A 22923-nucleotide genomic window follows, 5' to 3' on the forward strand; every position below is an offset into this window, starting at 1 on the left:
ACCCATTCTTTGATTGTTACACTAATGAGCTTTTTCCAAGGTTTTTTTTTTTTTTATAAATTAGTTAAGTTATAAAGCTAGAATGTGCATCAAATAGTGAAATATCTCATATACATTATTTTCAGCGACAGTATGGAAAGAGATTTGAAGGTGGGTTGTAGACCTTCGTGAGAAATTGGATTTAAGCATTTGAGGCAACAAGGGTCTTTACTGGCTTTGAAACAACTGACTGCGTTGCTAGGAACTGGGATCTTCCTAATGGAAAGAGTTAGTCTTATTCGTAGCTGTAACAAAGACTAATCAATAGTCACATCATGAGACCAATGTAGTGCTTTCTCCTTCGGTGATGAAAGGACCTAACTCGCTGTTATTTGATAAATCTGGCTTTCTTCAGACTTTGCCCAGAACTGTGTGTGCTTTGGTACATCACTATGAGGTTATCTGGTATAGATATCAAATCCAATATGGTTTAAAAATTAATCAAAATATTTAAAGGTTTTCAAGAAGGACCCTACCTCCACCCCAGCTGCCAAGTTCTCAAAGATTAAGAATTTATGTGTATGCATATCTGTATACACACACATGCCTACGCACGCACCCACACACGTAAAGGTGAAGGTGCCCTGGCTTTTTCAGATAACTAATTAGAGAACCATTTATCAAGTTTATGAATTATTTTTCTCCTGTATATATTTACTAAAAATTATATTTGGTTTTGGGTGCTATTTGCTACCATTCTCCTCCACACACAGAAAAATATGTATCTTTTTATCTTGTGGATTGACACAACTTAGAGTAATTACTCCCCCAAACTTGTCTATTCTTTTAGAAGAAATTAAATAGGTCTCAAGAGACCCACTTCACTCTACTGAATCTAATGTACAAGACAGTACTACTGCTCTTTTGTGTGCTTAAATTTGCATGAAAGCATAAAGGCAAAATCCTATATCTCAGCAATTTGCAGCAAATAGGGGCCCACTGGTGGGCAGCAGGTGCTGTCTCAGAAACTTGAGAAAGACAACCCACTTTCTTGTTCTTCTCTTAAAGTCCCCTAAGTTTTATAATAAAATAAGATAGTCCGAATATGGCAATTGACTGGCATTCATGGGAGCTCCTGAGCCTGGAATTACAGGCTTTATCTGTCTCCCAAATGAGCTGCAAAATGTAGTTGTTTATTACTGCCCGGGAAACAAAGAGTATTTCAAATCAGAAAAGAATTTGTTTAGTAAAATATCATCTTACCTTTCAGAGGCTTTCTTCTATACTCTCGTGTCTTCTGTACTATCCACATTTTGTGTGAAATCCATTTATTTGTCTTCTTACTGTGCATTCTGTGTATTCTCTGTAATGTATTTAGTGACAAAAATAATCAGTCAAACTACAATTTTAAAAAGGAAAAACCAGTAAGAAAATATTGAAGCTACCTCGATTAGTACACACATGTTTAAGTGTAGGGCCTGGTAGGGTGGTTTCATCCAGCCTCGTGCAAATCAATGCCCAGGGCTACATGTTAAATCATTTTCTTGATATACCGTCATTATTTTCATTTACTTAGCAAGTGAATCAGAAGCACAATCCATGATTGCAAGGTAAGACAGCATCCGAAGGATAAGAGGTCATAGAATTGAGGGTGTTAAGACAAACAGCTCTTCAAGTGAACTGAGAGGCTATTTGAAGATTCAGATGAAGTAAGAAAAGTAATCACCAACAAATTTTTTTCCTGACATAAAAAGAAATAACACAAATCCACTGGCCTAAAATTGCCATTTGCCTACATGGACTAGATGGCTGATTCGTAGATTTTTCTCATCGATGGTCATTACATTATTTCACACTGATTGTTACCATCCAGAAGTTTTACTTCTTGTGTTTCTCCATTCACCACCCCCCAGTTCACCCTGCACTCCAGCCTGCACTGGAGGTAGCGATCATTATCCCCACCGGCGGAACTCAACGTTGAGCAGAAAGTTAAATACACAATGAAACAGTTTTTAAATTAACTTCTAAAACATCATCTGTGCCCACAAAAAAATGTATAATAGTAATGATGGTAACTGCTATAATTTATTAAGGTCTACCATAATAATTTATTATTTTGATTCTCACAATAACGCTGTGAAGCAAATAATCTTTACAAATTTTATGATGAAGAAACTACCACATAGGGGTTAAGCAGACTTGTCTTAAGGTCATCCAGTAAGTAAATAGTAGAGCTAAGATTAGAACCTAGGTATAAATTACTCTAACGCCTATACTACGCACATTGCAATTGAACCCGTCTGTACCAGTTGCAAGAAAAACAGGACAACATTGTTACTTACCAGTAATTCCACCCACCTTAATGGGATGGCAGAACTAGAAAAGAGAAAGAAAAATCAGATCTTGGGAAAGAGAAACAAGACAAAGAAGAAAATGAGATCAGAGATCTCCCTTCCTCCCTGCCCCAGGACACAAGTGGTACTTCTGTGTAATACTCTGTAGATGACTTTTGATTTCCAGAGACTTGGAGACTAATTTACTCTACAAATGTAGCCTATACTTACATTCTGAAAATATGCTAAACAATATATTCTGCTCCCTGTCTACTACTTCTGGGAATCCAAGGTATTTTAAGTGTATCTGATCACCTTTCTATGAAGGACGTATCTTGTATCCTTTAGCAGGTATCTTGCCCCTTTCAGTGGTGAGAGAAATGACCCTGTCTTCCTCTGTGCTCTTCTTGTAATTTATGTTTCTTACATATCTTTTATTAAGGCTTAACTGGATTACATGGATTTCTTTCTTCCTTAATAGCAGTAAATGCCTTGTCTTGCTATCTTTATGTACCCCTTGCTCATAGTAGGCATATAATAAGTACCGAATCAAACTAAATTTCTTATAGAAGAAGTCAATAATACTGTTATATAGGTCTTAATTTTATGACTCTTATGTAATGCATGGATTTATTTATTCCTTTACTTTGTATATTTATAAGGGCACCTACTATGTGTCATGTATTGTTCCAAGTGCTACAGATGCAGAGGTAGTGTATGAGAGAGACAAAGTCTTTCTGCTCTCATGGAGCTTGCATTCTAAAGTGGGGAGACAGCCAAAGAAAGATAGGCATTTAGTAGAGTAAAACTTGGGATCAGAATAATCTTTTGGAGAAGGTTACCCTTGAGTTGGATCTTAAAGAACAGACACAAGGAATATATTTTCAAAATTTGAAGCAAATGTAGTATGTCCCAAACTATGGTGTTGAAGAATTATTTCGAGAACTTAATTTGTATTCCAAAGCCCCGCCTCCAGAGATGTTTGTTTCATTTGGTCTGGAGTGGAGTCCACAAATCTACATTTTATTAAGCTTTCCAGGAGATTCTGTGTGAGATACCCCGGTATAGAATATTGAGCTCAATACTGATAGCATTGTTTCAGTGTCCATAGATTAAATTTATAAGAGTGATAAATAAGAGTGAGATTATGACTGGCATTAGTGCTATTGATCTTTTATTTGTGCTTTCTTAAAAAGGAAAATGTTTAAAAAAAACATTAAAAGTGATATTTAATTATGAGTTCCTCTATATTCTCATCCAACATAACGTTTTCAGTGTTCCCTGGTATAATAAATACTGTTATGTTGGTCTTATGATTCCTGAAAAGTGCTTTGGTTTATGGCTCACATAGCCCCCCTGTAAGCTGTCCTTACAGTGATAAATAGGAGTCAGAGAGAGAGTCTGAGGAGCTATTCGCCGAGTGTCTGTCTGTCTGTCTGTATTCTTGGTGGAGTTGGGCTGCCTTGTAGGTAAGTTTGTAGTAACAGCTGCAGATGGTGGCATTTTCCATTCCTGTTGTAGTACGTTTGTTGCCTTTGGGCTTCATGGTCTGTGGCTTCTCTGTCTTCACTATCATCACATGAACTTCATTCTTGGCTTCCTCACTAGCCACACATTCCTATCCCTTCTTCTCTGATCTCTATTTCCTTGCTTCTTTCTGCTCTAAGGATCTTTTATTTCAAAGAGCAAATTAATATAGCAGGCTCAGGCCTTCCTCTTTCTCTAAGAATAAATATTCTGTGTGGAGTTCATCGGGGTTTCCTTCTCCCCTCATTTAAAACGTAGACCTACCTCCTCTTGTGGAATACTTCACATGGATAGATTTTACATTTGGAAACATCTTTCTCCCCCGACAAAGATCTGTGATTAACCCACTGAAAAGGGCGGTTATTTGAATACTGGGAGTGCTCTGGTGTGAAACTGGCTGTTTTGGAACAACTGCTGCTATATCGTTGTATTTGCTCTGGTTATAACCCGAGACCTGGTTGATGCAAGTTTAACGTGAAAGTGTGGGATGGACTGGAATTATGAGTCCCATATCAAAAAGGAGTCTTGCTTGCTCTTTTTTGTCCCTATGTAGACAGATGCGTGTCTCTTTACAACCCTTTCTTCTCTCTTCCTCCCTGCCCTTTTGCCCATTCGCATCCATGCGCACTCACACCAAATACCGCAGTTCATCAAAGCCGAATGAGATCTACTGAAAAGTGAGACCCTGACTTTTTTTCCCCCCCTTCCTCACATGGACCAGACAGTGGGAGGACCAGTCGGGTTTTCCCCACCACTAGAGGGAGCAAAGCATGGCGCTCCTTCCTCACTGGAGGTCTTGGTCACTCTGGTGATCAGCGCTGTGCTTCCCTCCGCTACTGGGAATGTCGTGGGGGTCGGGAGCGGAGAAGGAAACGAGTATGAATCTAACGCAAGTTTGGCATACTTGTATTATAGAATCTCCACCCTTAGCACATAAAAATTCCTAAATAACTGCAAACAAAGTCACCGCTGTGGCAGTCGTTTTGCAAGATATTTGGTATTATTTCCATGTCAGTTTGTCAGTCTGTATCTTCCATTGCCCTACTAGTATACTTTCCATCTTCACCTTTTTCTTTATTATTCTAATTAGTATTTGATGCTTGAGCTTGTCTCTTAAATATTCAAGGCTGCCTTAAAAAGAACACCCTTACTACCTTTCTGTTTATACCTTTAACATGTGATCTCCCACCTGACAAATTGTTTTTAAAAATGAATACCCAATAGATGAACTATAATACTCCATTATACACCAAAACAATAATTTTCTGAAGTTTGTTTCTATATTCAGATATTGCTAGAATGCTTATTTCCATAAATCTAAGGAGATAATATTATTTTTTCTTGAAATTTTTATTTAAATTCTAGCTAGTTAACATCCAGTGCAGTTAATACTAAATGCAACTATTTTGCTTAATGAGAAAGTAGGAATTTCCCCATATCTCTGAGACTGATTGTCTTGCCTCACATCTGGCTGAAGGGGGATGGTTGTGAGCCTCTTACCAGCCCTTCATCTGTCAGTTTCTGAGTGTACTCAGCTCCTCCGCACATATTGTTTCCAGTAACAACCGAACCTTTTCAACCCTGAGGGTAGGTCCTCCACAATGATCCTTTTCCTAACCTTCACTAAGGCGGATGGGAGGACTTACATGAGCACCAATAGGAAGAAAGAACCCCGAAAGCCTAACGGAACAGTATCTTAGAGCCCTGGCATGGCACTTTAACCCAAATACCTACAGGTGATTCTAGTCATAACAGAGTAGAAACCAACTTCCCAGAAGTGAGATTTTAGGACGTTACGTCCTATCCTAAATTCCCTCCTTTGGGGTATCTTCTCTCTCTTTCTTTCTTTCTTTCTTTCTTTCTTTCTTTCTTTCTTTCCTTCCTTCCTTCCTTCCTTCCTTCCTTCCTTCCTTCTAATTTTGTGAGGAAGTCTTAAAAAGCAATGGTTTTAAAAATGTCAAATGTTGACCTAACTGGGCAGGATTTCAGAAAAGGGAAACTGAAGTAAAGACCATAGAGTCATAGGAAGGCTTGTGTTGGGAGGGAGGGGCAGATGGCATTTGTTTTTCTTTGGGGGGTCCTTCTGGACAAATACTGAGAACATTTACAACATTCTGTGATTATGTCACATTTGTTTTGTGAGGGGAAACCAGGGTAGCTTTTGCCTATTAATCAGCTCACTTAGTACTTAAGTATATTTAAACAATTATTTGAAGCACAGCTAGAATATAATGGTGACACTTCTAACAGTATTTTGCAATTATAAATATTACTTTAAATTTACTTGAGAAAGTTTCCAATAGTAGCTTGCATTACAAAATTAATTTATAATGTTTCTGCATAATTTTAATTAGATGATTTCTGGTTTTGTGGTGAAAATATAGTGGCAACAATTTTGAGGAATCTTTAAAACTGTAGTAGAGAGGACAGCCAGACTTTTGCTGGGTTTTTATTAGAATTTTGAAACAAGAAAGTGTTATCAATGTTCCTTTTCAGTTCAGTTAGTCTTGAGGAAGAACCAATTGTATGAGCTTTAAGGTTCTTGATAAATGTTAAGATCTATTTTTTTTCTAAAACTCATGATGCTCACCACTGCTCAATATTCTTACATTGTGTTTTATTTCTCAAAATAATGTAATTTTTATGGAAAACTCAATTAGTGGAATCTTATGTTGAATATCCCCTTACTTTGCTTCTTTCCTTTCTTCCTATTTTCTTCTCTCTATTCTTTCCTTTTTCTTTCTTTCTTTCTTTTTTTTTTTGGAGGCAAAAAGACTTCCTTAATAGTATAGTTTCTACAGAGCTTTCTTACTTATTTTTCTAATAATGGATATAACAGTGTGATGAAGTTTAAATGCTCTGTGAGCAAAACTCTATTAAACAACCTGAAGAAAATGCACTGCTGATTAACATTTCCCTTGGTCTTCAATTGTCTCCAACATATTTTCTAGTGACTCTACACCATTAATGGATCTTATTAATATATATAAATGTCTTTATGTTTATCAACAGTGTTGTACTATCGTCACATATTCATTTGTGTTTGGGGTCAAAAATATAAACAGATGCGTGCGTGAAACGACCTATTTTATAGAATGAGCATATATCTAATCATTTTCATGTAATTGAAAATGTGCTATATGTGGCATTTTATTCTCCTATCTACTTTTCTACTATCTATACACCGATTGTCTCGGTGCATTTTTCCTTTTGTATAATTGTATTATGTAAAAAATCGCTGACCTCTCTGTAAACAATATAAGAACTGTTAAAATTATTAATCCAAGGAGATTTTAATGGCAGTTTGATTTTCCAGAGAATAAATTTTTGTGTGGGTTAAAAGTTTTCTTTTCTTCACCTTTCCGTCAAAAATCTCCTCACGCTTTAGCATTCACTTGAATGGGTAAGCCTCCATCTTCGCAGATGAGGATACACAAAAATCAGCCCAAATTCTTATCCTTGACAAGTGTAGATGTGTTCCTTGCCCAATATAATGTCGATTGCATAAGCAAATATTGGATTGAGACATGGAAATGTTGTTAAGATATCAGGTTTAAAAGGATTGCGTTTCAGCATGCTGTAAAATATTGCTATCACAATGTTTGGGTTATTTTATTTTCTTTAATTCTAAGTCAAATGTGACCTCCAAAGAAAACAGACTACAGCAAATTTAAACATTTTAAAATCATCGCCTTTAAAGTTCACAAATAAGTCAAGAAGGAAACTAGCTTCACAGTGATTTCAGTATCTCGAGCTGAAACAAGCCTAGCTTACTGGGAATGTGTCCTAATTCATATCGGTATTGTCATTCTACTTAACAAAATCATTCTGTATTTGGCAATAGCAGTTTGTTGATTTCCAATCCTTCCTTATTAGGCATTTATAATATTATTTCCCAAAGACCTTGAGTTTAGATATATTTTTCATATTTTATTTCCCTGTCCATTTTATGTCCAACAACAAAAATTTTTAAAAAACAGACTTTACAAGTACTGTTTTCCATATTGAAAAGAATTTCAACTTTTGGTGCTCTAAAATTGACAGAAATTAAAGTTGCTACTATACTATCTAATCTCTGATTGTCTTCGAATCTTCAGTTCCATAAGCTAACCAGAAGCCTTCTTTAGTTAACTTTTTTAAAGAGTAAAACACCAATGCTTGATTTCTCTGGCTTAATTCTTTTCATTAAAATTAAATTTCAGTAGGGCTACCTCTACTGAAACACAAAATGTGAAACAATTTTGCTTAAACTAAATGGGTTCATAATTTAATCTCCAACTAAGTTTAAGGAAATTGTATCCCTTCCCAGTATTTGCGGCTGAATTCATCCCTCCCCTGACTCCCCCAAAAAGGTTAAGTTTCCACTATTAAGACATTTAAGGTTAAAGAAGCAAAAATAATAGACTTCCTTATTCATTTACTCCAAAAATAAGTGATTGTCTGTCACAGAATTGCAATTGATATAAAGTGAAATTTCCAGCAGAAAATACACACACCTGCATTCTAACTAGAAAATCATTAATTTATGTTTTTATTGTTGTGGATGTATTTAGGTAGGTAGTTATTCATCATACCATATTCTATATATATATATACATAATATATACTCGATTGTTTTCATTGCAAATTGATTGTAACCTTTGATCTCCAGTATGCAAAATATTTAAATCAGGGTTTTTTTCCGTAGATTTTCAAAATATTCCATAATGTTTCCCATTTGAAAATAAAGTAATTCTCGATTTAAAAATTAAAGTTCTCAGGAAATATATGAAAAATTGTTTAATTAGTACTTTTCAATCAATTACAAAAATAATGCACTAAATGTTTCTATGTAATTAAATGCTAAATAAACGGGGACAAATGATGTAAGAATCTCATACACTTATATTCATTAGAGGTGGAAAATGAAGGCATATACTAAGTTGACATAAGGAAAACATATCTACGGGAAAATTTTCCAAGCCATCCTTTCACTCTGTGATAGAAACTGCCCACTCTTTACCAAAATCCATGTTTTCCTTTCTTGTGTCCTCTATGTTTCTTGGCCTCCCTTCGGAATGCCCATATGACTGAGTTCTAGCCAGTGGAATACGAGCAGACATGACGCACACCAATTTTGAAGAGGCTTTTTAAGAAATAAATGTGCCTTTTCCATGCTTCCTTTCACTTCCCACTGGCTGGATACAGAGGAAAATGAAAGCCAAGGACACGGCAGAGCCACCCGTTGGAAAGATTCTGGGTCACTGAGTCACTTCACAGAAAAGAGACAACCAGCTGTGTTTGCCTTACGATGCTAACATAAACGAGAAGAAAAACTGTATTGTATTTGAGCCATTACCCATTTTAGAGTCTACTTGTTACTACAAACAATTGAAGCCAAAACAAATATTGGGATCTTGCAGGGATCTTGTGAGAACGAGTGTTCATGGTCCATGACATTGGCTTTAGCAGTCAAGCAGCCTGCAGTGAGGGAATGGCTACCGCAGGCTGACGACCATAACCCATGTCACGCAGGGGCAAAACATTTGATAAGACAGTTGCCTGTTACACATGAAAGGCGGTTGGTATGACTGCGAACCCATAGTTCAGGGGAAATGAAAGAGGCAGAGTAATGGTGTATGCGAGATGTTTTCTGCTGAAAAATACTACAAAGATACAAGTAACCTCAGGCAGGAAATAAATGGTTTTCCTGAAGAGATTGAAGGGACTAGAGAGAGCCCAGAGGTCAAGTGCCTAAAGGGCTTGAAAAATCTCCTGCTTCTGAACCCCATATATGAACCCCCTTAATGGGGATCTTCGGTAATAAAGGCCCATCAAGACAGCACAGCTGAACAAAGGGACTCACCATATGGCAAATATCAGAATTTATTTAAAGTGTTGCCTCTTGAGGGGCGCATGGGTGGCTCAGTGAGTTAAGCCTCTGCCTTCGGCTCAGGTCATGATCTCAGGGTCTTGGGATGGAGCCCAGCATCGTGCTCTCTGCTCAGCAGGGAGCCTGCCTCACCCTCTCTCTGCCTACTTCTGATCTCTCTCTCTCTCTCTCTCTCTCTCTGTCAAATAAAGAAATAAAATCCTTTTAAAAACAAATAAATAAAGTGTTGCCTCTTGGGATACCTGGGTGGCGCAGTTGGTTAAGTGGCCAACTCTTGGTTTTGGCTCAGGCCATGATCTTGGGTCGTGGGATCGAGCCCTGCATCAGGCTCTGCACTCAGCACAGAGTCTGCTTTAAATTCTGTCTCCCTTTCCCTCCCACTCACTTTCTTTCTCCAAAATGAATAAAATCTTTAAAAATAAAGTGTTGCCTCTTACTTCTGAGCAACCTCAGGGAAACTTGCATGCTCATGAAGCAAGCTATAACCTCCGGGAAGGAAACAGTTTTCAATGCCTGTTTCGGATGAAGCCGTCGCAGGTAAAGCTTCCCAGAGATCAGAGCAGTAGGCCATGGAGAATGATGGATACGGGAGTTTCTCTTCAAGAATAGATCCAGAGTAAATCCAAACTCTGCTGGGACACCTGGGGGGCTCAGTCAGTTAAGCGTCTGACTCTCCATTTCGGCTCAGGTCATGATCTCAGAGTTGTGAGATCAAGGCCCATGTTGGGCTCTGCACTGGGCATGGAGCCTGCTTGTGATTCTCTCTCTCTCCCTCTGACTCCCCTCTCTCCATCTTTCTGGTAAGTGTTTTCCCCACTGTGAATCCCTGACTGCTGTTATGTTTTTCATTCTTCCCCTTTTCTCATGCTTTCCCCTTATTGATTGTACTTAGCCACTTCCTGCTCTACGTTGTATATTTGGTGGAGGTTGGGAAGTAGGTAACTTGTCTTTAAGTTACAGGTCACTGAACATGATGGAAAGGAGAGAGCATCACCAGAGAAATGGGACTTGGAAAACATTGCAATGACCAGATGCGACTTGAGGTTGTGTTCCTTAAGGGAAATACAAGCTATTTAACAAAATCTGTTCTCCTCTTCCTGGACACATGCTAGACCACATTTCCCAGCCTTTCCTGCAGATATCTGTAGCTATGTGACCAACTAGAACATGAGTGGAAGAGAGACGCTTCACTTTAGGCCAAGTGCCTCCTTCAGGGTTTCTTTCCCCACCCATTAGCTGGTGACAGGATGACAAGCATCCAAGGGGATGGTGGAACCACAATACAAACGGACCCACATCCTGGAATCACTGCTTGGACATCACCTTCCCACCAGCCCACAGTTTCTTCTGTAGAAGAAGTGTCATGTGGGCAAGAAACAAACCGTGTACTTGAGCTATTACGGATTTCAGGTCTATTTTGTGCTTGTAGCACCAGCCATAGCACCAATAGGTAAGTTCATGGTTCCAAGCTGGCATCTGAGACAAACATGGTGGCTCTATAGCCAAAAGGACAAAACTGCCACATAGCATGAGGAAGAACAAGGTCTGACACCTGATTTGGGGGAGACCAAAACCGAAGAATGAGGTAGGTCCCAGGAACATGATCTGCCACTACTTCCCAAAGAAGTTATTTTTAGGAGCAGCTCTAAGGTTATTAGAGTAATTCAAAATACTTGTCTCCCCAACTTGACCAAACTAAGAGAAACGAGTTTAACTCTGAGCTAAGAGACAAGGTAATGGGTTGAAATTCAGAGAAGCAACTAAAACCTGGGCATCAAACCTAAAGATGGAAGTGAAACAGTAAGAACGTTAGCAAAATCCAGAGCAAGGGGAGGAGGAAATCACTCAGCAGAATTAAGGCAAGACACCAGGAGCACTGTGAGAAGCAAGGTGACAGCCAGATTGTTTCAAAATAAATAACCTTGAATCTGGTCCAGAGATTTTGGACTTAACTCCCTAAATTAGTGAGTTTAAGAAGGGTTTGTTTACTTATCTTACAACAAATGAAGTCTATCTCTTCCACTCACATTCCAAGGGTCAATTGGGAAGCTATTTCATTTAAACCCATGTGTTTTAAAAATGTTAAATAACTAGATATGAAGTATAATACCAGCAGCCTTACGTTAGGTGGGTAGAGAATTTTTTTTTCAAGTGAGATTTGTGAGGGGCACCTGGCTGGTTCAGTTGTGACTTTTGATCTCAGGGTTGTGAGTTCAAACCCCACGTTGGGTTGTAGATTACTTTTAAAAAATAAAATCTTTAAAAAATGAGATTTGTGACACTAGAAAGAATTTCTGGAATGTGATGACTGATTAAGCTGGAGGGAGGGGGGTACAGTTCATGTGAGAGGATGGAATGGAATAGAATGGTTCCAAAGAGCAGGTCGGTGAGGCATGGGGCCCCCATAAAGGAGTCCAGGGAAGAAGCTAGGTTGTTATCAAAACTCAAATGACATTTTGCGGACAACGTCCATGATTTGGAAGCAAAACGTTAGAATTTAGGAGAGAGGTAAAGACTAGAATGGGTTTGGGACTTCAAGACACGGGAATGACTGTCGCAGGACCTGAGAGGTAACACCACCTCTCACTAGACTGTGCGTGTGAGTTCTCAGATGGTTCAATGGATTGACCTGTGTCATGCCCACCTACATGCACAGTTATCTAGCCCATAACGGACAGTAATGAATCTGTTTCCAACTGAGTCTGAGACTTTGGGAAATTCAGGCAAGGGGGTGTTTTTGGTGTTTTGCTTTTTGCTTTTTTGGTAGATATTTATTTTAATTGCATAGAGTCACCCAAGAAAAGTTATGTTTAATGTGCATTATTTACAAAGGCAAGAAAAATAAATATATTTTTAAAATATTTTCATAGCACCTGACATGCTAAGAGTTCTTGTTCAACCATGAAATTCGACTTATGTAACTCCATAGCCTCTGTGACTTCTGGTTCATTAATTGATAAAAACTTTATTCCTGACAGATAATTTTTAAAATTTTTTTAAATGACTTTTATTTTTATTTATTTGAGAGAGAGAGCAAGCATGAGAGGAGAGAGGTCAGCGGGAGAAGCAGACTCCCTGCCGAGCAGGGGGTCCGATGTGGGACTCGATCCCAGGACTCCAGGATCACGGCCCGAGCCGGAGGCAGTCGCTTAACCAACTGAGCCACCCAGATGCCCTGACAGATAATTTTAAATAGGAAGACAATATTAACCTAATACTAAATTTGTTCTAATATCTTTTTTTTAAGTAGGCCCCATGCCCAATGTGAGGCTTGAACTCATAACTCTGAGGTCAAGAGTAGCATGCCATACCAACTAAGCCAGCCGGTCAGCCAGGTGCCCCTAAACTTATTAATTTTAATTTTAATTTTTTAATTAAAGATTTTTAAATTTACTAATTTTAAATAAACTTTATCTTAGAACAAGTTTAGGTTTACAGGAAAAATGAGATAATTCCAGAGTTTCTATCCACCCTGCATCCAGTTTCCTCTGTTATTAACATTTTATTATTATATTAGTTATTATATTAGTCAGGCACATTTGTTACAATTAACAAACCAATGTTGATATGTTATTAACTAAATCCATCATTTAATCAGATTTCCTTACTTTTTACTTCATGTCCTTTTTCTGTTTCAGGATAACACATTACACTTAGTCAGCCTGTCTCCTTAGTCTCCTCTTAACTGACAGGTTCTCACTTCCTTGTTTCTGATGACCTTGACAGCTGTGTGGAGAATTTAGTGGGTATTTGGTGAGGTATTTTATAGAATGTCCCTCTATTGGAATCTGATGTTTCTCTCTCTCTCTCTCTCTCTTTTTTTTTAAAGATTTTCTATATATATTTGACAGAGATCACAAATAGGCAGAGAGGCAGGCAGAGAGAGAGGGGGAAGCAGGCTCCCCGCTGAGCAGAGAGCCCGATGAGGGGCTTGATCCCAGCACCCTGGGATCATGACCTGAGCCAAAGGCAGAGGCCTTAACCCACTGAGCAATCCAGGCACCCCTGATGTTTCTCTCTTGATTGAACTAAGGTTATGGCTTTTAGTGTGGAAAATCACAGAGAGAACGTGTCATATCAGGGGTCCATGCTACCAACGTCACTGTTGACCTTGATCTTTGATCACCTGGCTGAGGTGGTGGTTGTCAAATTTCTCCTCCGTAAAGTTACTTCTTTTTCCTTTTGTATTCTCTACCCTTTGGAAGGAAATCTCTGTGTGCCCACACTTACGGAATTACGCTCTTTCTTTTTTTGTTTTTAAGATTTTATTTATTTATTTGTCAGAGAGACGGAGAGGGGGCATAAGCAGGGAGAGTGGCCGAGGGAGAGGGAGAAGCAGGCTCCATCCTTGAGCAAGGAGCCTGATGCAGGATGCAATCCCAGGACTCTGGCAGATGATCAACTGGCAGAGCCACCCAGGCATCCCTATGCTCTACTTTCTGCAGGGCAGAGCACAGAAGATTTGTCTTCTCTCTCATTTATTTATTTAATTCTTTATTTAATATTAATAGGGACTATTGATTTTAAAAATCTGATTATCACAGATTTTTTAAAGATGTATTTATTTATTTATTTACTTTAGAGAAAGAACATGAACGGGGGGAGGCAAAGGGAGAGGGAGAAGCAGACGCCCCAACTGAACATGGAGTCCAACCCCTGGCAAGATCTCACAACCCTGAGATCCTGACCTAAACAGAAATCAAGATTTGGCCACTTAGGGAGCCACCCAGGTGCTCTTCACAGATATTTTATGCTTTGGGTGAATACTACTTTATTTATTTCATTGTTCATATTATTCCTGCTTTGACAATTAGGAACACTCTCATTTGACTCCTGTGTCCTTTGGCCATATCTCTGTCATTGTGGGTCATTTATTATCTCTATCATTTATTTGCTTTCTTTTCTTTCTTCTAGAAGTTTTATAGTTTTGTGTTTTTTATGGATTTATGTCTATAATCCATTTTGAGAGGAAAAATGGAAAGATAAGGTCTATGTCAATGTTTATTTTTTGCATGTGGGTGTCCAGTTATTCCACTGCCATTTGTTGAAAAGACTATCCTTTCTCCTTTGAATTGCCTTTGCTTCTTTGACAAAGATGAGTTGACTATAGTATATGTGCCTGTTTTTTATATTATTTTATTTTATTTTGAAAGAGAGAGAGAGAGCAAGCGTGTGAGGGGCGGAGGGAGAGCAAGGGAGAGAGAATCTTACACAGGCTCCGCTCTCTGGGCAGAGCTTGATGCGGGGCTCAATCTCACAACCCTAATACCACAACTTGAGCCAAAATCAAGAGTTGGTGCTTAACTGACTGAGATAACCAGGTGCCCCTTTTTTGTTGCAATTTTGGTTGGGATCAACTGGGAAAGAATTGACATCTTAATAATAACAAGTCTTCAACCCAGGAAACAAAATATCTCTTCATTTATTTAGACCTCTAGATGATCGCTTCTCCGCCTTTTGGCTAAGATCAAGTGTAGACCTCTAGATGGTTTCTTCATCTGAGTTTTATAGCTTTCTATATATAGATCCTGGATATACTTTTCTAGGTTTAAACCTAATATTTCGTTCCTCTTAGTGTTATAATAAATGATAATAATATTTTTATTAACATATATTATTTGCCCCAGAGGTACATGTCTTTGATTCAACAGTCTTACATAATTCACAGCATTCACCATAGCACATACCCTCCCCAATGTCCATCACCCAACCACCCTATCCCTCCCCCCACAACCCCCAGCAACCCTCAGTTTTATTCCTGAGATTAAGAGTCTCTGGGCACCTGGGTGGCTCAGTGGGTTAAGCCTCTGCCTTCGGCTCAGGTCATGATCTCAGGGTCCTGGGATCCAGCCCCATATCAGTCTCCCTGATCAGCAGGGAGCCTGCTTCCCCCACTTTCTCTCTGCCTGCCTCTCTGCCTACTTGTGATCTCTCTCTGTCAAATAAATAAATAAATAATTTTTTAAAAGAGTCTCTTATGATTTGTCTTCCTTCCCACTCCCATCTTGTTTCTTTTTTTTAGCTCCCTACCCTACATGACCCCTGCCCTGCCTCTCAAATTCCTGATATCAGAGAGATTATGTGATAATTGTCCTTCTCTGATTGACTTATTTGCTTAAAATTATACCCTCTAGTTCCCTCCACTTTGATGCAAAAAGCAAGATTTTGGGTTTTTGATGGCTGCATAGTATTCCACTGTATGTATATGTGTGTGTGTGTGTGTGTATACATACACATACCTTATCTTCTTTATCCAATCATCTATTCATGGAATTCTGGTTCTATCCATAGTTTGGCTATTGTGGACATTGCTGCTATACATTCAGGTGCATGTGTCCCGTTGGATCATTACATTTGTATCTTTAGCATAAATATCCAGAATTTCAATTGTCAGGTCATAGGGTAGCCTATTTTCAGCTTTTTTGAGAAATGTCCATACTGTTTTCCAGAGTGGCTGCATCAGCTTACATTCCCACCAACAGGGTAGGAGGGTTCCCCTTTCTCTGCATCCTTGCCAACATCTGTCATTTCCTGACCTGTTAATTTTAGCCATTCTGACTGGTGTGAGGTGGTATCACACTGTGGTTTTGATTTTTATTTCCCTGATGCTGTGGGATGTTCGGCACTTTTTCATGTGTCTGTTGGCCATTTGGATGTCGTCTTTGCAGAAATGTCTGTTCATGTCTCTTGCCCATCCCTTGATTGGATTGTTTGTTTTTTGGGTGTTGAGTTTGATAAGTTCTTTATAGATTTTGAATACTAGCCCTTTAATTGATATGTCATTTGCAAATATCTTCTCCAATTCTGTTGGTTGTCTTTTGGTTTTGTTGACTGTTTCCTTTGCTATGTAAAAGCATTTGGTCTTGATGAAATCCCAATAGTTCATTTTTGCCCTTGCTTACCTTGCCTTTGGCAATGCTTCTAGGAAGAAGTTGCTGAAGCTGAGGTCGAAGAGTTGCTGTCTGTGTTCTCTTCAAGGATTTTGATGGATTCCTGTCTCAAATGCAGGTCTTTCATCCTTTTACAGTCTATTTTTGTGTGTAAGGAAATGGTCCAGCTTCATTCTTCTATTTGTGGCTGTCCAATTTTCTCAACACCATTTGTTGAAGAGACTGTCTTTTTTCCACTGGACATTGTTTCCTGCTTTGTCAAAGATTAGTTGGCCATAGAGTTGAGAGTCCATTTATGGGCTCTCTATTCTGTTCCATTGATCTATGTGTCTGTTTTTGTACCAGTAGCATACTTTCCGGATGAGTACAGTTTTGTAATAGAGCTTGAAGTCTGGAATTGTGATGCCATCAACCTTGGTTTCCTTTTTCAACATTCCTCTGGTTACTTGGGCTCTTTTCCAGTTCCATATAAATTTTAAGATTGTTTCATTTCTTTGAAAAAAATTAATGGTATTTTGATATGGATTGCATTAAATGTGTAGATTGCTTTAGGTAGCATAGACATTTTCACAATATTTGTTCTTCCAATCCATGAGCGTGGGATGTTTTTCCACTTCTTTGTGTCTTCCTCAATTTCTTTCATGAGTACTTCATAGTTTTCTGATTATGGATTCTTTGCCTCTTTGGTTAGGTTTATTCCTAGGTATCTTATGGTTTGGGGGTGCAATTGTAAATGGAATCTACTCCTCAATTTCTCTTTCTTCTGTCTTGCTCTTGGTGTATAGAAATGTTACTGATTTCTTTGCATTGATTTTATATCCTGATGCTTTACTGAATTTCTGTGTGAGTTCTAGCAGTTTTGTAGTGGAGTCTTTTGGGTTTTCCACATAAAGTGTCATGTCATCTGCAAAGTTTGACTTCTTTGCCAATTTGGATGCCTTTTATTTCTATTTGTTGTCTGATTGCTGAGGCTAGGATTCCTGGTACTATGGTGAATAGCAGTGGTTATAGTGGACAGCCCTGCTGAGTTCCTGACCTTAAAGGAAAGTCCCTCCGTTTTTCCCCATTGAGAATGATAGTCATTCTGGGTTTTTCATAGATGGCATTGATGATATTGGGGTATGTATCCTCCATCCCTATACGATGTAGAGGTTTTTTTTTTTTTAATATTTTATTTATTTATTTACAGACAGAGATCACAAGTAGGCAGAGAGGCAGGCAGAGAGAGAGGAGGGATGCAGGCTGAGCACTGAGCAGAGAGCCCAATATGGGGCTCGATCCCAGGACCCTGGGATCATGACCTGAGCCGAAGGCAGAGGCTTTAACCCACTGAGCCACCCAGGCGCCCCACGATGTAGAGTTTTGATTACGAAGGGATGTTATACTTTGTCAAATGTTTTTTCAGCATCTATTGAGAGTATCATATGGTTCTTGTTCTTTCTTTTCTAATGTATTATATCATACTGATTGATTTGCGGTTGTTGAACCAACCCTGCAGCCCAGGAATAAATCCCACTTGGTTATGGTGAATAATCCTTTTAATGTATTACTGGATCCTATTGGCTAGTATTTTGGTGAGAATTTTTGCATCTGTGTTCACCAAGGATATTGGTCTGTGATTCTCCTTTTCGATAGGGTCTTTTTCTGGTTTGGGGATCAAGGTATAGTGGCCTCATAAAATGAGTTTGGAAGTTTTCCTTCCATTTCTATTTTTATAGAACAGTTTCAGGAGGATAGGTATTAATTCTTCTTTAAATGTTTGGTAGAATTCTCCTGGGATGCTGTCTGGCCCTCATCTCTTGTTTATTGGAAGATTTTTGATGACTGCTTCAATCTTTTATTGGCTATGGATCTGTTCAGGTTTTCTATCTCTTCCTGGTTCAGTTTTGGTAGTTTATATGTCTCTGGGAATGCATCCATTTCCTTTAGATTGTCAAATTTGCTGGTGTATAGTTGCTCATAATGTGTTCTTATAATTGTTTGTATTTCTTTGGTATTGGTTGTGATCTCTCCTCTTTCATTCATGATTTTATTAATTTGGGTCCTTTCTCTTTCTTTTTGATAAGTCTGCTCAGGGATTTATTAATCATAATAATTCTTTCAAAGAACCAGCTCCTACCTTCATTGATCTGTTCTACTATTCTTTTGGTTTCTATTTTATTGACTTCTGTTCTCATCTTTATAATTTCTCTTCTCCTGCTGCGTTTAGGTTTTCTTTGCTCTTCTTCCTCCAGCTCCTTTAGGTGTAGGGTTAGATTGTGTATTTGAGAGCTTTCTTGTTTCTTGAGAAGGGCTTGTATTGTTATATACTTTCCTCTTAGGAAAGCCTTTGCTGTGTCTCAAAGATTTTGAACAGTTGTGTTTTCATTTTTTTCATGAATTTTTAAATTGTTCTTTAATTTCCTGGTTGACCCATTCATTCTTTAGTAGCATGCTCTTTAGCCTCCATGTATTTGAATTCTTTCCAACTCCCCTCTTATGGTAGAGTTCTAGTTTCAAAGCACTGTGGTCTGAAAATATGCAGGGAATGATCCAAATCTTTTGGGACCAGTCAAGACCTGATTCGTGACCCAGGATGGTATCATTTTTTGTTTTTTTTTTTTTTTTAAGATTTTATTTATTTATTTGACAGACAGAGATCACAAGCATGCAGAGAGGCAGGCAGAGAGAGAAAGAGAGGGAAGCAGGCTTCCTGCTGAGCAGAGAGCCCGATGCAGGGCTCGATCCCAGGATCCTGAGATCATGACCTGAGCTGAAGGCAGAGGCTTTAACCCACTGAGCCACCCAGGCACCCCCAGGATGGTATCTATTCTGGAGAATGTTCCATGTGCACTAGAGAAGAATGTGTATTTTGTTGCTTTGGGATAGAATGTTCTGAATATATTTGCGATGTCTATCTGGTCCAGTGTGTCATTTAAAGCCTTTATTTCCTTGTTGATCTTTTGCTTCATTATCTATCCATTTCAGTAAGGGGGTGTTAAAGTCCCCTACTATTATTGTATTATTGTTGATGTGTTTCTTTGATTTTGTTATTAATTGGTTTATATAACTGGTTGATCCCATGTTAGGGGCATAAATATTTAAAATTGTTAGATCTTCTGGTTGGACAGACCCTTTAAGTATGATATAGTGTCCTTCCTCATCTCTTATTATAGTCTTTGACTGAAAATCTAATTTATCTGATATAAAAATTGCCACCCCAGCTTTCTTTTGATGTCTATTAGCATGGTAAATTGTTTTCCACCCTCTCACTTTAAATCTGGAGGTGTCTTTGGATCTAAAACGAGTTTCTTGCAGACAGCATATCGATGTGTCTTGTTTTTTTAAGCATTCTGATATACTATGTCTTTTGATTGGGGCATTTAGCCCATTTGCATTCAGGGTAACTGTTGGAGGTCACAGCACGGTTGGAGTCGAGGACCAAACCAGGCCCTGACTTGTGTCTCCCTTTAAGTCCAAATACCTTAATAAAGGGTTACGGACAGGAAAGGTTGAGTAGCACTGAGAAAGGGTCTGTGCTATGTGTCGTGCACTTGCCTACGTGACTTCCCTCCCACACGCTCTCCCTACAGAAGGGAACAATGTGGTCAGGGTCTTAAATTCTTAGTTGGTCCTTGTTGTTCCTGTACTTCCCATAAACCACTCCCTGGTTGATTGTCTTGCATCAATAGTAGCTAATGGCATTAGCCGTGACTACGTGACATCACGAGATTTGTTTTAGTTAATGTAAACTTGTTATAGGAACTTGCGGTCATCTGACTAGATACTGATGTATTACTCTTTCTATTGTGGTCTGCCTTATAAATGATTATAAGATGTGGAATAAAATCAGTACTGTTGGACATCATCCTCAGTGCTCCTCCTGCCCCTATCTCTTTGTCTCTTAATTTCTTTTTACCAACCTCTTACCCTCTCGTTTCCTGGTTGATTTGTCGCACTGGCCGCAACAGGTAACTATTGAAAGATGAATTTAGTGCCATTGTATTGCCTGTAAGGTGACAGCTACTGTATATTGGCTCTGTTCCTTTCTGGTCTGTTACTTTTCAGCTCTCTCTTGGCTTAGAGGACCCCTTTCACTATTTCCCATAGGGCTGGTTTGGTGTGGTATTTACAAATTCTTTCAGTTTTTGTTTGTCCTGGAAGCTTTTTATCCCTCCTTCTATTTTCAGTGACAATGTAGCTGGATATAATATTCTTGACTGCATATTTTTCTCATTTAGTCCTCTGAATATATCATGTCCGTTCTTTCTGGCCTGTCAGGTCTCTGTGGATAGGTCTGCTCCCTATCTAATATTTCTACTGTTGTATGTTACAGACCTCTTGTGCAGAGCTGCTTTCAGGATTTTCTCTTTGTCACTGGGACTTGTAAGTTTTATTATTAGATGATGGGTTATAGACCTGTTTTTATGGAATTTAAGGGGGGATTCTCTGTTCCTCCTGGATTTTGATGCTTATTCCCCTCCCCAAATTTTGGGAACTTCTCTATTATTTGCTCCAATATACCTTCTGCCCCTCTCTCTCTTTCTTCTTCTTCTGGGATCCCAATTATTCTAATATTGTTTCATGTTATGGTATCACTTATCTCTCAAATTCTCCACTCATGGTCCAGTAGTTGTTTATCTCTCTTTTTCTCTGCTTCTTTATTCTTTATTATCCATCATTTGGTCTTCTATATCACTAATTCTCTCTTCTGCCACATTTATCCTAGCAGTAAGAGCCTCCATTTTTTATTGCACCTCATTAATAGCTTGTTTGAGTTCAACTTAGTTCTTTTATTTCTCCAGACAGGGATTTTATTTCTCCAGAAAGAGATTCTTTCTTCCATGCTTTTTTTGAGCCCAGCTAGCACATTGATCATCATCATTCTGAACTCTGGTTATAACATCTTACTAACGTCTATATTGATTAGGTCCCTAGCCATCAGTACTGCCTCTGTTCTTTCTTTTTTAGGTGAGTTTTTCTGCCTTGTCATTTTATCCAGATAAGAATAGATGAATGAGAGAACAAAATACTAAAATTAGGGTAGCTACAACCCCAGAAAAATATACACTAACCAAATCGGAAGAGACCTGAAAGCAGGAGGAGAAGAGAGGAGGAAAAAAATTATATATACACACACACACACACACACACACACACATATGACTGGTGAGTGATTAGTAGAATAGGGCCACACACTTGATTTTTGGGTGTATTTCAATCTGTTAGAAGAAACTCCCTCCCCAAATTTTAAAGAAAGAAAACAAAATTATATATATATATATATATATATATATATATATATATATATGTAAACACAATGAAGATATGGAATATGACTGTAAAGATGAAAATTTTAAAGGATTCTAAAAATGGAATTGATAAGAAATTGGTTGAAAAAAGAAAAAGAAAGGAAAGAATGTGATCAGACTGGAGACTACAACAATGCCATGTCTTAGATTTAGGGTATATTTTGATCTGTTAGAGGAAACTATATCTCAAAATTTTAAAAGAAAGAATAACCTATATGAATACAAAAAATAGGATTGAATACGATGAAGGAATAGAATATGACTATAACAATGAAAATTTAAAAATATTTTTAAAAGGTATTCATAAGATAAAATAGTTTAAAAACATTAAAATAGAGAAGAGAAAAATTTTTTAAATAGAATAAGAAAAAAATAAAATTTTAAAAATTTAACTTAGAAAAACTAAAGAATCATGGGGGAAAAGCCATGAATTCTATGTGCTGTGTTTCCCTAGCTCTGAAGTTTTGCAGTTCTCATTGATCAGTGAACCTGGTCATGGCTGGACGTTCTTGCTGATCTTCTGCAGGAGGGGCCCATTGCAGTGATTCTCAAAAGTCTTTGCTGGAGGCGGAACCAGGGATCAGGCTAAGTAAATCTGCTCAGGTTTGCTCTCAGAAGCTTTTGTTTCCTGAGCATTTTCCATAGAGCTCTGGAGGATGGGAATGAAGATGTCAGCCTCCCAGTCTCCAGCCTGGAAGAGCCAAGAGCTCAGGGCCCCACTCATCAGTGCACCCTCAGAGAAAAGCAGTCAATCTCTCCTGTCTCCCTGGTCTCCAGCCATGCTCTGTGCTCACCTGGCCTGTGACCAATCGTTTCTATCTCAGGCTCACAGATCCATGTGGAGTCACCAAACCCAGCAGATTCCTGCCATGCTCCCATGATGCTCCCTACCAGGGTGGAAGGTGAGTCTCCCCGGATCTGCCACTTGTGGGGTCACTGCTTGAAGAGCAGTGCCCCAACTGTGCCTCTGATCATGGTTTAAGGTAACCCCGAGCTGAGAGTCCCTCCATGGCTCCGTCTCTATAGCTGGC

Source organism: Mustela putorius, unplaced genomic scaffold, assembly GCF_011764305.1.
Source record: "Mustela putorius furo isolate JIRA1106 unplaced genomic scaffold, ASM1176430v1.1 tig00001012_pilon_pilon_pilon, whole genome shotgun sequence".
Classification (NCBI taxonomy): domain Eukaryota; kingdom Metazoa; phylum Chordata; class Mammalia; order Carnivora; family Mustelidae; genus Mustela; species Mustela putorius.